This window comes from Erpetoichthys calabaricus, chromosome 5, assembly GCF_900747795.2.
Source record: "Erpetoichthys calabaricus chromosome 5, fErpCal1.3, whole genome shotgun sequence".
Taxonomy (NCBI): Eukaryota; Metazoa; Chordata; class Cladistia; order Polypteriformes; family Polypteridae; genus Erpetoichthys; species Erpetoichthys calabaricus.
In genome coordinates, this window is record NC_041398.2 from 89,727,435 (window position 1) to 89,738,614 (window position 11,180).

The following is an 11,180-nucleotide window of genomic DNA, read 5'->3' on the forward strand; positions in this document are numbered from 1 at the left end:
TCTCCTAAACCATGAGGAGTTGGGACTTGAAATTTGGAATGCAGGTTACCCTTGGCCCATAGTTGCTCGATAAGAAACGGTTTTAAAAATGTGGTCCAGGCGCAAAATTTCTTATAGTTTTTTAGATTCGTTTGTATGTCTGTCCGCTTTTCACGAGAGAACTACATAACAGATTTAGATCGAGTTTTTTTCTATAATTTGCTTGAACATTACATTGATTTTGCGACTTTCTCATTGCGCTAAATATTATAGTTCGCTTGCGGTACCGATTTATTAGCACGAATCCGAGAGAGACTCATTGGGCTGCGGGGAGGGGGCGGGGCCCTCCTCACTCACGCGTCTGCCTCGGGGCGTAACCTTCGCTTAGTTAGCGAACGAAAGAACTCCTTAATGGATTTAGATCTTTTTTTTTCTATAATTTTCTTGAACATTCCAGTTGATTTTGCGAATTCTTTCATTGCGCTTAGAATCACAGTTTGCTTGCAGGAGTGATGTATTTGCGCTAATCCGAGACAGAGGCTGCGGGCCGAGGGGAGGGGGAAGAGTGACGTCAGGAGTAGAGAGCTGGGCCAGGCCCTCCTCACTGTCCTGTTTCACTAATACGCGGGCGAAGCTCGGGGGATGGCTAGTAACTAATATTTTCTTTTTCCTCTTGAATGTATAATATTTTTTATTACTACCAGCAACAGGAACATTTGCAATTACCTTAATCATTTTATTAAAAATCCTTAGATCATTTGAGAAGTTACAACTGCCAAAAGTTGAACTGATTTGAAAACTATCATAACATTATGAACTAATTTGTCTTTCTTTGCAATTAATGCAAGAGAATTTACATGTGTGTACATTTGTGCACAATTCATTCAAATAAGAGAGAATTCCTTTTGTTCCTATTAATGGAATACAATATGTCCTTTGTCTTAGGATTTGTCATGCTTTAATGCACTGTCATGATTTGAGTCTTTAGACTCTGCAGAATTGAGTTCGAAATTTATTTTTCTTGTTTTACATTATTATTTTTAATGTCATTTTCATAGGAATATTGTTCTTCCATTTTGTTTGCTGATCCTGATTGTGGATACCATCCGTTTTGTGTGTTTATTGATGGCCACAGTCATGTTAAAACAGTCTAGATGAAAACGGGCCATTCAGCTCAACAAAGCTCACCAGTTCTAGCCACTTAACTCTTCTAAAAAACATCAAGTCTAGTTTTAAAAGTCCTACTGTCTACCACACTATTTGGTAATTTATTCTATATATCATTGGTTCTTTCTAAAATATTAGAACAATCTAGACAAGAGCATGCCATTCAGACCAACAAAGCTTGCCAGTCCAAATTACTTAATTTGAGTTCTGAAAGTCCCTAAAGTCTACCACACAACTTGATAGCGTATTCCTTGTGTCTATGGTTCTCTGTATGAAGAAATACTTTCTAATGTTTGTGTGAAATGTACCCTTTTCAAGTTTCCAACTGTGTCCCCATGTTCTTGATGAACTAATTTTATAATAACAGTCTTGATCCACTGTACTAATTCCTTTCATAATTTTTAACATTTCCATCATGTCTTCTATTAATCTTCTATTGCTTAAACTGAAAAGGCTCCTCTCTTTTAATCTTTCTTCATTATTCTTCTCTCATAGCTCGTGAATCAGATCAGCCTAGTCGATCTTCTCTGGATTTTGTCTTTCTTGTGCCCTGCAGACCAAAACTGCACACAGTACTCCAGATGAGGCCTCACCAGTGCATTATAAAGCTTGAGCAGAACCTCCTTGGATTTATACTCCAAACATCGTGCTATATAACCTATCATTCTGTTAGCCTTTTTAATGGCTTCTGAACACTGTTTGGAAGTTGATAGTGATGAGACCACTACGACTCCACTAAACCCTTCTCATAAGGTGTACTTTTGATGTTCAGACCTCCCATTGTGTATTCAAAACTCCCATTGTGTATTCTTATTTTGTTAGTAATGGTGTTCATGTTGCTAATATGTGGAAGTGCAATGTGTGATGTCATTGTGCTGATTGTGCTGTGATTCCAGACCTAACTAACCAAAAAATGTAAATAATTCAAGAAAGACCTGCATACATCAAAAAGTCCAAAATAATCTTTAGAATTCTAATATAGACAAGCGGAACCTCCAAACCTTTAGCCTTTTATTAAATGAATAAAATGAATCAAAAATACTTCAGAATAATCTTCAAAAATTTAAAAACTCAAAAATACTGAAACATAAAAGCTTACAAAATTCAAAATAATGCAAAAATGCCCAAACAAAAATAAAATTAAAAATGACAATACTAAATACTAATAATCAGCAGTGGTGTTTTTGGCATGAAAATTCTGATGTGGCCATGCCAGTATGATCTCTAATGTAAACATTAACTTACTTAAGCAAAGTCAAGCAAAATGATACCTTTTGTTGGCTAACAGAACAGACCAACCTGTAATCTGTTCAGTTAGGCAATAAAATGTGTCATTTTGCTTGACTTCTCATTACTTGCATTATTGCTAACACAGTACATCACCCACCCTACTACTACTTACTTGAATGATAATATCTATTTTTGGATAATGAGTAGCAAGTCATGCAAGTTCAGGCACAGTTCACATCAAAAAATATCATTCAAACAATAGGAGGCTGTTACCTGGTCTGTCTCTTTTGGCATCAGATCATTGTGATACCCTCTGACATTGTCATCATCCGAAAAAATACAGCCAAATAAATTCAAATGTTAAGTAAACCGAGAGCCTTGAAGCCTCCTGCCGCCTTGAAAATATATTGGTTATGAACTGCTTTATGTGAAAGAGCATCAACTCAGGTTAAGAATCAACCAATTTTGAGATGAAAAAAGCAGAAAAACCACAATAACAAAGAAAGGATACACAGGTTACACATGCTGTAGAACTTGAACACAAGTCTCTGGGGCTTTCAGGTAGCAGCACTAACTAATGTGTAATGTGGTGTTTGCTGGACAACTCAAGGCCAGAAAATAATTGAAAAAAATATTTTATGAATACCTACAATTGAAAATGATATTTTATGACTGCCTGTGACTTCCACCCTAGGATTCAACATTTCTTTGAAACAGGGGCATCATCCTGCTGGTTTCTTTTCCACAATGTGGAAGACGCACATGTAAGACTTCCTTAGTGACTTTTTCAAATTTAAGGTGGACCTCCCCAGCAGGGGTGAACATCAAGATACCACTGCAGCCTTATCAGTGTCATGTCTTTCTTAATGTATTCCTGATATTGAACTGCTTTCTTTTTTTTCATATTACTGTGGCCTCTTTTAAGGGAGCAAATAATACTGGACCTTCCATCCCTCTTCACTGCTTTGTGCTGCATAGACTTGACTAGGAAAACCTTGAACCAGAAGTGTAAACACTTAATTTAAAAAAATAAGAAAAAAGGGAGGATCTGAAGCTTTCAAGCCTCATTTCCAAAGAGGGAAGTTCAAGTCACCCATGCACACGTACACCCAAGGGTATAGAGGACACTGCAGGGCCAATTGGTCCAGCCTCTCACCTAGAAACAAGCTAGCAACACCTGACTTAAGAACAATTTCACATACCACAAAAAGCAATACTTTTCTAGATAAGAAGTTACATTAAGTGTTTAATATAAAACTAAAACAAAATACTTAAGAAGACAACGTTGAGGATTGCTATAAACATTTTAATAATGAGTTAAATTACTGAGGGAAGCTTATTACTTATTTTGCATATCTCGTTGGGCTGTGCCTCACTAACACTTACTGCAGAAATGCCACTGGTGCTTTCACTTTATTAGAGGCAGTCTTAAAAATTAAAATATTCTTGCTGTAGATAATTTAGGTTATTACAAAAGTTTATTTCTTAAAAATCTTTTTTTTTTCTTTTTGCCTGATCACCTGTAGCAGCGGAGAAGCATCTACCACCCCTCCTCACCACATCCTTAACATAAAAGGGATGAGAAGCAAAAGTAAACTATGAAAAATTACAAATACAATAGTGAAAACAAAAATAGTTTTGTTAACAAAATTAAAAAGTCTCTTTGCAAAAAACAAAGCCATGTCGGACTCCATTTGAGACGGCGGTAGTTTCTGGATATTGTAAATCAATATTTGTGGAGCGTTTAGCTATTAAAAATGTATTTAGGGAGACAGGACTTTGTGTGTTTTCTCTGCTAGATTTTGATTTTGCAATCTGTCTTCAGAATAGATTTTGAATTGCTACTAATCGACTTTATATATATAAAATACTAAGCCTAAAAGTGCAACGATTTTGTGCAATGATTTTATGTGACGTTTGTATGTCACGTTTTATGTCACGCTTTAAATCTTGCTTATTGTAAAACCTACATATATATGTTTGGTATCATTCTTTTCAGAGTTTATCGAACTTTAATGTGATGTTGTTAGATTTTCAGATTCTTATTCCGTTTTTAAATTATAAACTAAAAAATATCAAGAACTCACGTCCTGTGAAATGAGAATTTGTGGCAAGAGGTTTAACTATGCCCAGGGCCGGAAATAAAAGACAAAGAGTAGATAACAAAGACAACTGCTGTACAGGGTTTTAAATGTTCAAAGCGCCGTGCAAGATGCACATCATGCGGCATGGCAGCAACAGCAAGCCAGCAGCTGATTGAGCAAAGAGGAGGTAAAAAAAAACTGTATTTGTTTCCCATTGTATCACCGTTTAAGAGGGGGTTTCGGAGGATCGACCGCATCTCATTGGGGTGCCCCCCTCTTCACAACACGAGCGGCAGAGACACGAAGTGGCTGGCACGTAGCGCAGGCAAGGGGGGTTGGCGAGTGAAGCGAGCAGGAGGTAAGCCCCCTAGTGGTTTATAAAGCCTTAAATAATCTTGCTCTATCCTATATTTTAGAATGCCTGCCCCCCTACACTCCAAGTTGTAACCTTAAATCTTCTAATGGTGGTCTGCTTATAATATCAAAAGCCAAGCTTAAAAGAAGTTGTGAGGCAGCCTTTTGCTGTTATGCACATAAAATCTGGAATACTTTACTGATAGAAATTAGGCAGGCTAATAGCGTGGATCATTTTAAAAAAACATTATTTTAATTTTGCTTCTTCGTAGCTACATTTTATTTGTATTCCTGATAGACTACTAGAACAATCACATTCTTCAGGGATCCACAATCTGTACTAGTCCACAGTTTTCCATGCTGTTTTTTCTCTTTCTTCTGTGGTGGCGATCTGCACCATCACCACCTCATCAAGGCACCATGCAGCCCCCTAAGATGATGGAATGAAGGCGGGTGTCTCAGCTGTCCACAAGAACAGCTTCATCAAATTCCTATCATGTGAAGCATGAAAACTAAAAGGTCTGATTTAAGAACATTTATTTTAGTTAGTATGCCCAGATGGGGCTGGGTGATCTTTTGGCCTTGGTAGCCCTGATGATTTAGTTTTTTTTTTTTGTTCAGCCCAACTGGAATTTTTTTCATCTTCCTGGCTATCTGATCTTCTCACCGCACTCATATATATGAGTATATAAGGGCGCTGCTCTTCTACTTGATATTTATCTGTTTTTAAGATTGCTTTGATTAATTTTTTTCTTTCATCTTTAATTTTATTATTGCCTTATCTTATTTGTTTTTCTTTTCTTGTAACTTTCTCATCTTGTAAAGCACTTTGAACTACATTGTTTACATGAAAAAGAGCTATACAAATAAATGTTGTTGTTGTCATTTGGCTACTCAGTCTGATGATTTTTTTGCTTCTAACCTTTGCTCAGTTCAGACTTTGATTTTCTCTCATCTTCTGGTAAGGATTTAAAATATTTTTAGTGATCTCTCTTATTCAAATTGTGGCTAAATAGGTTAGGTTAGGTTAGGTTTCTTTATTTAGTCATGTTTACACAGGAAAACATGAAATTTGCCTTCTCAGTTGCATCTAATAACAAGTAACAGACAGAATGAAATAAAACATACAAATAGAAATAAGAAAGGTTAAGGTAAGGCAGTTAGATAAAACATATCTATACCAAAAAAAAAAAAAAAAAAAAAAAAGGTAACAGAATATATATCAAAACCTTAAACATTATCTCCGATATTTCTTATTGAAAACTCGTATGGCACTAGGAAGAAAGGAGTTTCTGGAGCGATTTGTGTGGGTTTTCAAAGCAACTATCCTTCCTGATTTACTGAAGTTTAGTTCTACATGTAATGGATGTCTGTCATCAGTTGAGATGATTTCCAGTTTCTTTAGCATTGCCGTCTGACACACACTAGTCAAATCATCTACATCAGCCCCAATAACTTTAGCTGCATACTTCGTAATCTGCTGGAGCTTTTTTGAGTTTTGGTTTGTCAGGCTATTAAACCAGGCAATGAAACTGAAAGTGATCATGGACTGGATCATACTACGATAGAAGGACAACATGAGGTCCTTGTCTACTTTAAATAGTTTGAGTTTATGGAGGAGAAATAAGCACTGGTTGCACTTAGAAAATAATTTTTTTGTATTTGTATTCCAGTTAAGATTGTTATCTAGGTAAGTTCCTAAGTATTTATATTCATTCACTATTTCTACCTCCTCTCCCAGAACTACAATAGGTGAACATACAGATTTCTGTCTCTTAAAATCAAATATCATTTCTTTGGTCTTTGTTACATTCAGACTGAGAGTTTGTACAATCAAAACACTATGAAGTGTTACATTTGTAAGCTTCTATCACTCTAATATACCTGTGAGAGGAAATCCCCCTGTCCTCCGAGCTTTAAATGTATAGTGTGTACCTAATCCTCTCATTCTGACACTGACCCCCAGTTTCAGGTGTGCCATGTTGTCTACTTCAGGTATTGGACTATTTTTGGGGAAATTTGCTATTTTTAAGTTGTCTTTCGGCTATAATGTACATTTTTTAGGAACCTGGCAACCCTGCTGCTGCTTCTCCCTTATTCTATATAGAAATAGAAGAACAAACTGTTTTGCCTAAAATTAAGAGCTTATTGCTACCTTGAAGTAATCTGAAAGTTTGATGTCCATAGTTGAAACACCCAAAAGGAGAATAAGTGTCTGTCTGTCCCTATGTCCATCCAGTTACTATGTCTCTGTTATTCCAAAAGATGCTGCATCTCTAACATTTTTAGTAATAAAATGCATTGCATTTATCATTCCAACAGATGGCACATTACAAACATTAACACTGCTTTTACAAATCCCATACCAAATGGTATATAACAGTGACATGTGTATTGCATGGTGCACAGCAAACGTTAACGCTGAAGTCTGTATTGATTACTAAGATTTCAACCTGTCTTAGACAATGAAAAAATAAGCAAGCATTATGGTGCCCTGTAATTACATTTTTATTTCATAAAAATGTATTAAAATGGAACGATTATAACAGAGCAGGCAGAGTACATTTATTGGTGTATTGTGGGTTATGTTATACACTCCCTTTACTCACCTCTTGTCTCTGTAAGTGAAGATTTATTATCTGATATATTTTGTTCAAGGGTGGCAAGCATGGCAATTGTTAAAGCCTGGGATGCAGACATCCTACAGAATGTGTACTGCATGATAGCATCTTTGATACTTTATCTTTCTGATGGGAAATTGTTCTCAATTAACCTTTTGTCTTCCAATATAATACTGTGTAAGACTGTAGAGAGGACATAAGATGAAATAATATCTCGGCATTTTCATATATCATTGACAGCAAGACCCACCATAATTTGATACTCATTTTTCTCATTAAAATATTGTAAAATTTAAATCTGAAACACCTGAGATAGATTTCCCAGCTAGGAAAATAGATTAGCCTCAATTGTAAACAGGTTCCACTCTACAGCATGTGCATAAAAATCAACTGTACATCAAAGTCCTTCATAACAACCATCAATGTTCTAAGCCACAAATCCAGAAAAGGGCCGCAGGATTGAGTGCCAGTCTACGTCAAGGCACACCAATGCACACACCCACCCCCATTCACACAAAGCCAGATTACACTTGGACCACACACAAAAGCTAACTCGACACACACAGTGCCTGGGCTTTATGTGCAGCCCACTCTATAGCCCACTCTATTTGCTCTGATATCCTCAGTAGCCTTTAAGATAAGCACAATCTTATTAAAACTTGTAGCTTGAAGTAAAACAGAAAGCAATAACAAAGTTAATTTTTTACAACCACAATCCTCAGTGGAGCTCAGCTTCTGAAATGCTGTCTATGCCAAAGTACACATTTTTTGATGATCCAAACAGAGCAATAGCCTTCCCTAATTAATTATAAAAGTTTACCTTTCTACAGGCCCTATTTAATTGTGTCAAGATTCCAAGTAAAGAGAATAACAAACACATAGAGCTCCGCTTAATTACAGATTTAATAGAGACCTGGATGATACCCATCAGGTTACTGTTTTTGAGCAGTTAGACATTTTTGAGCATAAAGCAGGGTGGACAAAATGTTTTCAGTTTCTTCATCTGTTGGATGAAGTATGCAGTGGAAAGAATTCTGACATAGAAAAACAAAAAGGGTCTGACACTTAATGTAAAATAAATGCAGCCACCACTTTTATGTGCACATTTCCAAATAAGAAAATCACATTCACGTACATATTGCTTCTTTTCTTTCATCTTCTACAGAAAGGTCAGTCTGTGCACAACGGAGAATTCAGGTGCTGCTGGAACTAGTGAGTGGGTGAAGGACTTGGGGTCACTGTGTTTTTGCAGAGTAGGCAAGGAATAACAGTAACTAAATAATAACATACTGAGTATGAGTTACCATAGTAAAATACTCTTGACAGCGACACAGTATTACATTTCATGTCAAAATACAGTCATGTATTAGAAAATCAAACAGGACAGAATTTGTTTTACAATAAAAATGGAATATGTTTAAATCCTTAATTACTTTTCGGAACCTGCTTATTTCACTACAGGGTCTTAAAGCCTATCCTGTTGAACCAGCTGTAGATGTGATGCTTGGTTGACTCAGACACACACTCACAGCCACTCACTTAACACCTAAGGTAAAACTTAAATCAACCTAACGGAAACGTTGTTCAGATGTAGGTGGGAATAAAAGTCCTGTAGTTGGTGAAAGTCTATCAAACACAGGGAGGATATGCAAACTCCACACAGACAGCATTGTGCCTGGATCAAGCTTTAAATCAAAGGCTAGATGTTAAAATAGTACACTTGCCATTAATGCACTTATTCATTCAAAAACACAACTGAAGTCCACTGATGCACCAAACTTTGCATGTACAATAGTAGTAGCAGTAGTATTGTCTCATGTAGAGGGTACAGTGAAATTCTTACTTGCATGTCTGACCATCAACAACAACAACATTTATTTATATAGCACATTTTCATACAAATAATGTAACTCAAAGTGCTTTACATGATGAAGAAAAGAAAAATAAAAGACAAAGTAAGAATTAAAATAAGACAACACTAATTAACATAGAGTAAGAGTAAGGACCGAAGGCCAGGGGGGACAGAAAAAACAAAAAAAACTCCAGACGGCTGGAGAGAACAAAAATAAAATCTGCAGGGGATCCAGAACATGAGACCGCCCAGCCCCCTCTGGGCTTTCTGCCTAACATAAATGAAACAGTCATCTTTGTATTTAGGGTTCCCACTGGAAGGACTTGATGATGATGGTCATGCAGACTTCTGGCTTTTAATCCATCAATGAGGAACATCATGGTGCTTTGATTAAGTGGTGGTGGTGCAGGTTGCCACCACAAAAAAACGGGAAAAGAAACAGAAGAGAGAGTAGGGGTTATTTTAGAGCCACCATGAATAGTTATTATGATGAACTGAATATACAGAGTATCAGGATTAAATTAAAGTGAAGTTATGAGAAGGCCATGCTAAAGTAACATGTCTTAACTCTGGTAACCTTATAAACAAGAATGTATTAAAATGAAGAACTTCATTTTATTTATGCAGTGTGCATTATAAGGCTGAGCACAAGAAAGTGACAAATGCACATGGAGCTGGAAACCAGGAGAACAGTGTACCTGAAGGTAAAGACTGGGACAAAAGGACATGAAGAATGAGATGTATTGAAGGAATGATGCAGCAAAAAAGGTGACAATAAAATCAGAGTGGTTCAGAGAGCAGAGGCTGAGAGAAGGGGGAGCGTATTGAAAAAAAGTGACATGAGGAAGGGGTGAATGCAAGAGTTATGTTGAAATGGGAAGGACCTCAGATGTGTGGCCTACAGAAACTGAGAGGAGAAAGAGGAGTGCATCTGGTGATACAGGTTAGGAGAAATGGGGCATGATGAAGGGAAGATGCTGCAGGTACAGTATATGAACATATACATTTATAAAGACAGTACATTTGGATCTTCTCTTGATCTTCATATGGGATTTCTCAAGGTCCTCAGGTTTCCAACCACTTTCCAAAAATGCAAGTTGTATTAATTGGCAACTTTACATTGGTATGAGTGACAATGAATGTGCACGTGACAGATCCCTATGATAAACTTGCATTGTGTCCTTGATTAATTTCTGTTTTTCATCTATGCTGCCAAAATTGTTTTGTTATACTAATAGTGAAATGTGTGAACCTATGATCCTAAAATAAACTGCTACAAAAAGTTAGATATACAGTAAACAACCATAAACTCTCCATCCGTTGTTTATGGAAGTAAGAAATTACACTTGATTGTGAATTCTGAACATGTATGTACTGTGTTCATGGGGATTAACAATAGATGAGCTTGCAGGGGCTGTGCTTTAATTAAACCAGTAAAAGGCCCACCAGATTCCTACTACCTATATGTTTCTAAATTTACAGAATGTATCAGAACATAAGGTTCCAATTAAGATACAGACCAAGATTCTAGACCTAGTAATTGTGTGACAGATGGACAGAAATTAACATTTTAAAAATATAGAGAGGTGGGTGACTTGTTTTGGATCATAAAGCACGCGTTTGCTATGTATGCGTCACTTAGCATTAGTTTACATTAGAAGAGATGCATAGAGGGCACACTTTTTTCAGAATATATGGAATGAAGGACAGGCCAACAGTAATAAGCAGAATTACCCAATTACTCAGTTGTCTCTGAACACTTTCATTTTCATTCTTTAACTGTCACTCTCTCACCACTGTTGTTTTGTTGATATGAGACACTACTAAAATGAAAAAGTAAACACATGTTTGCACCTTACACTAACCTCTGGAGGAGAAAGGTGCCTGGCTTTC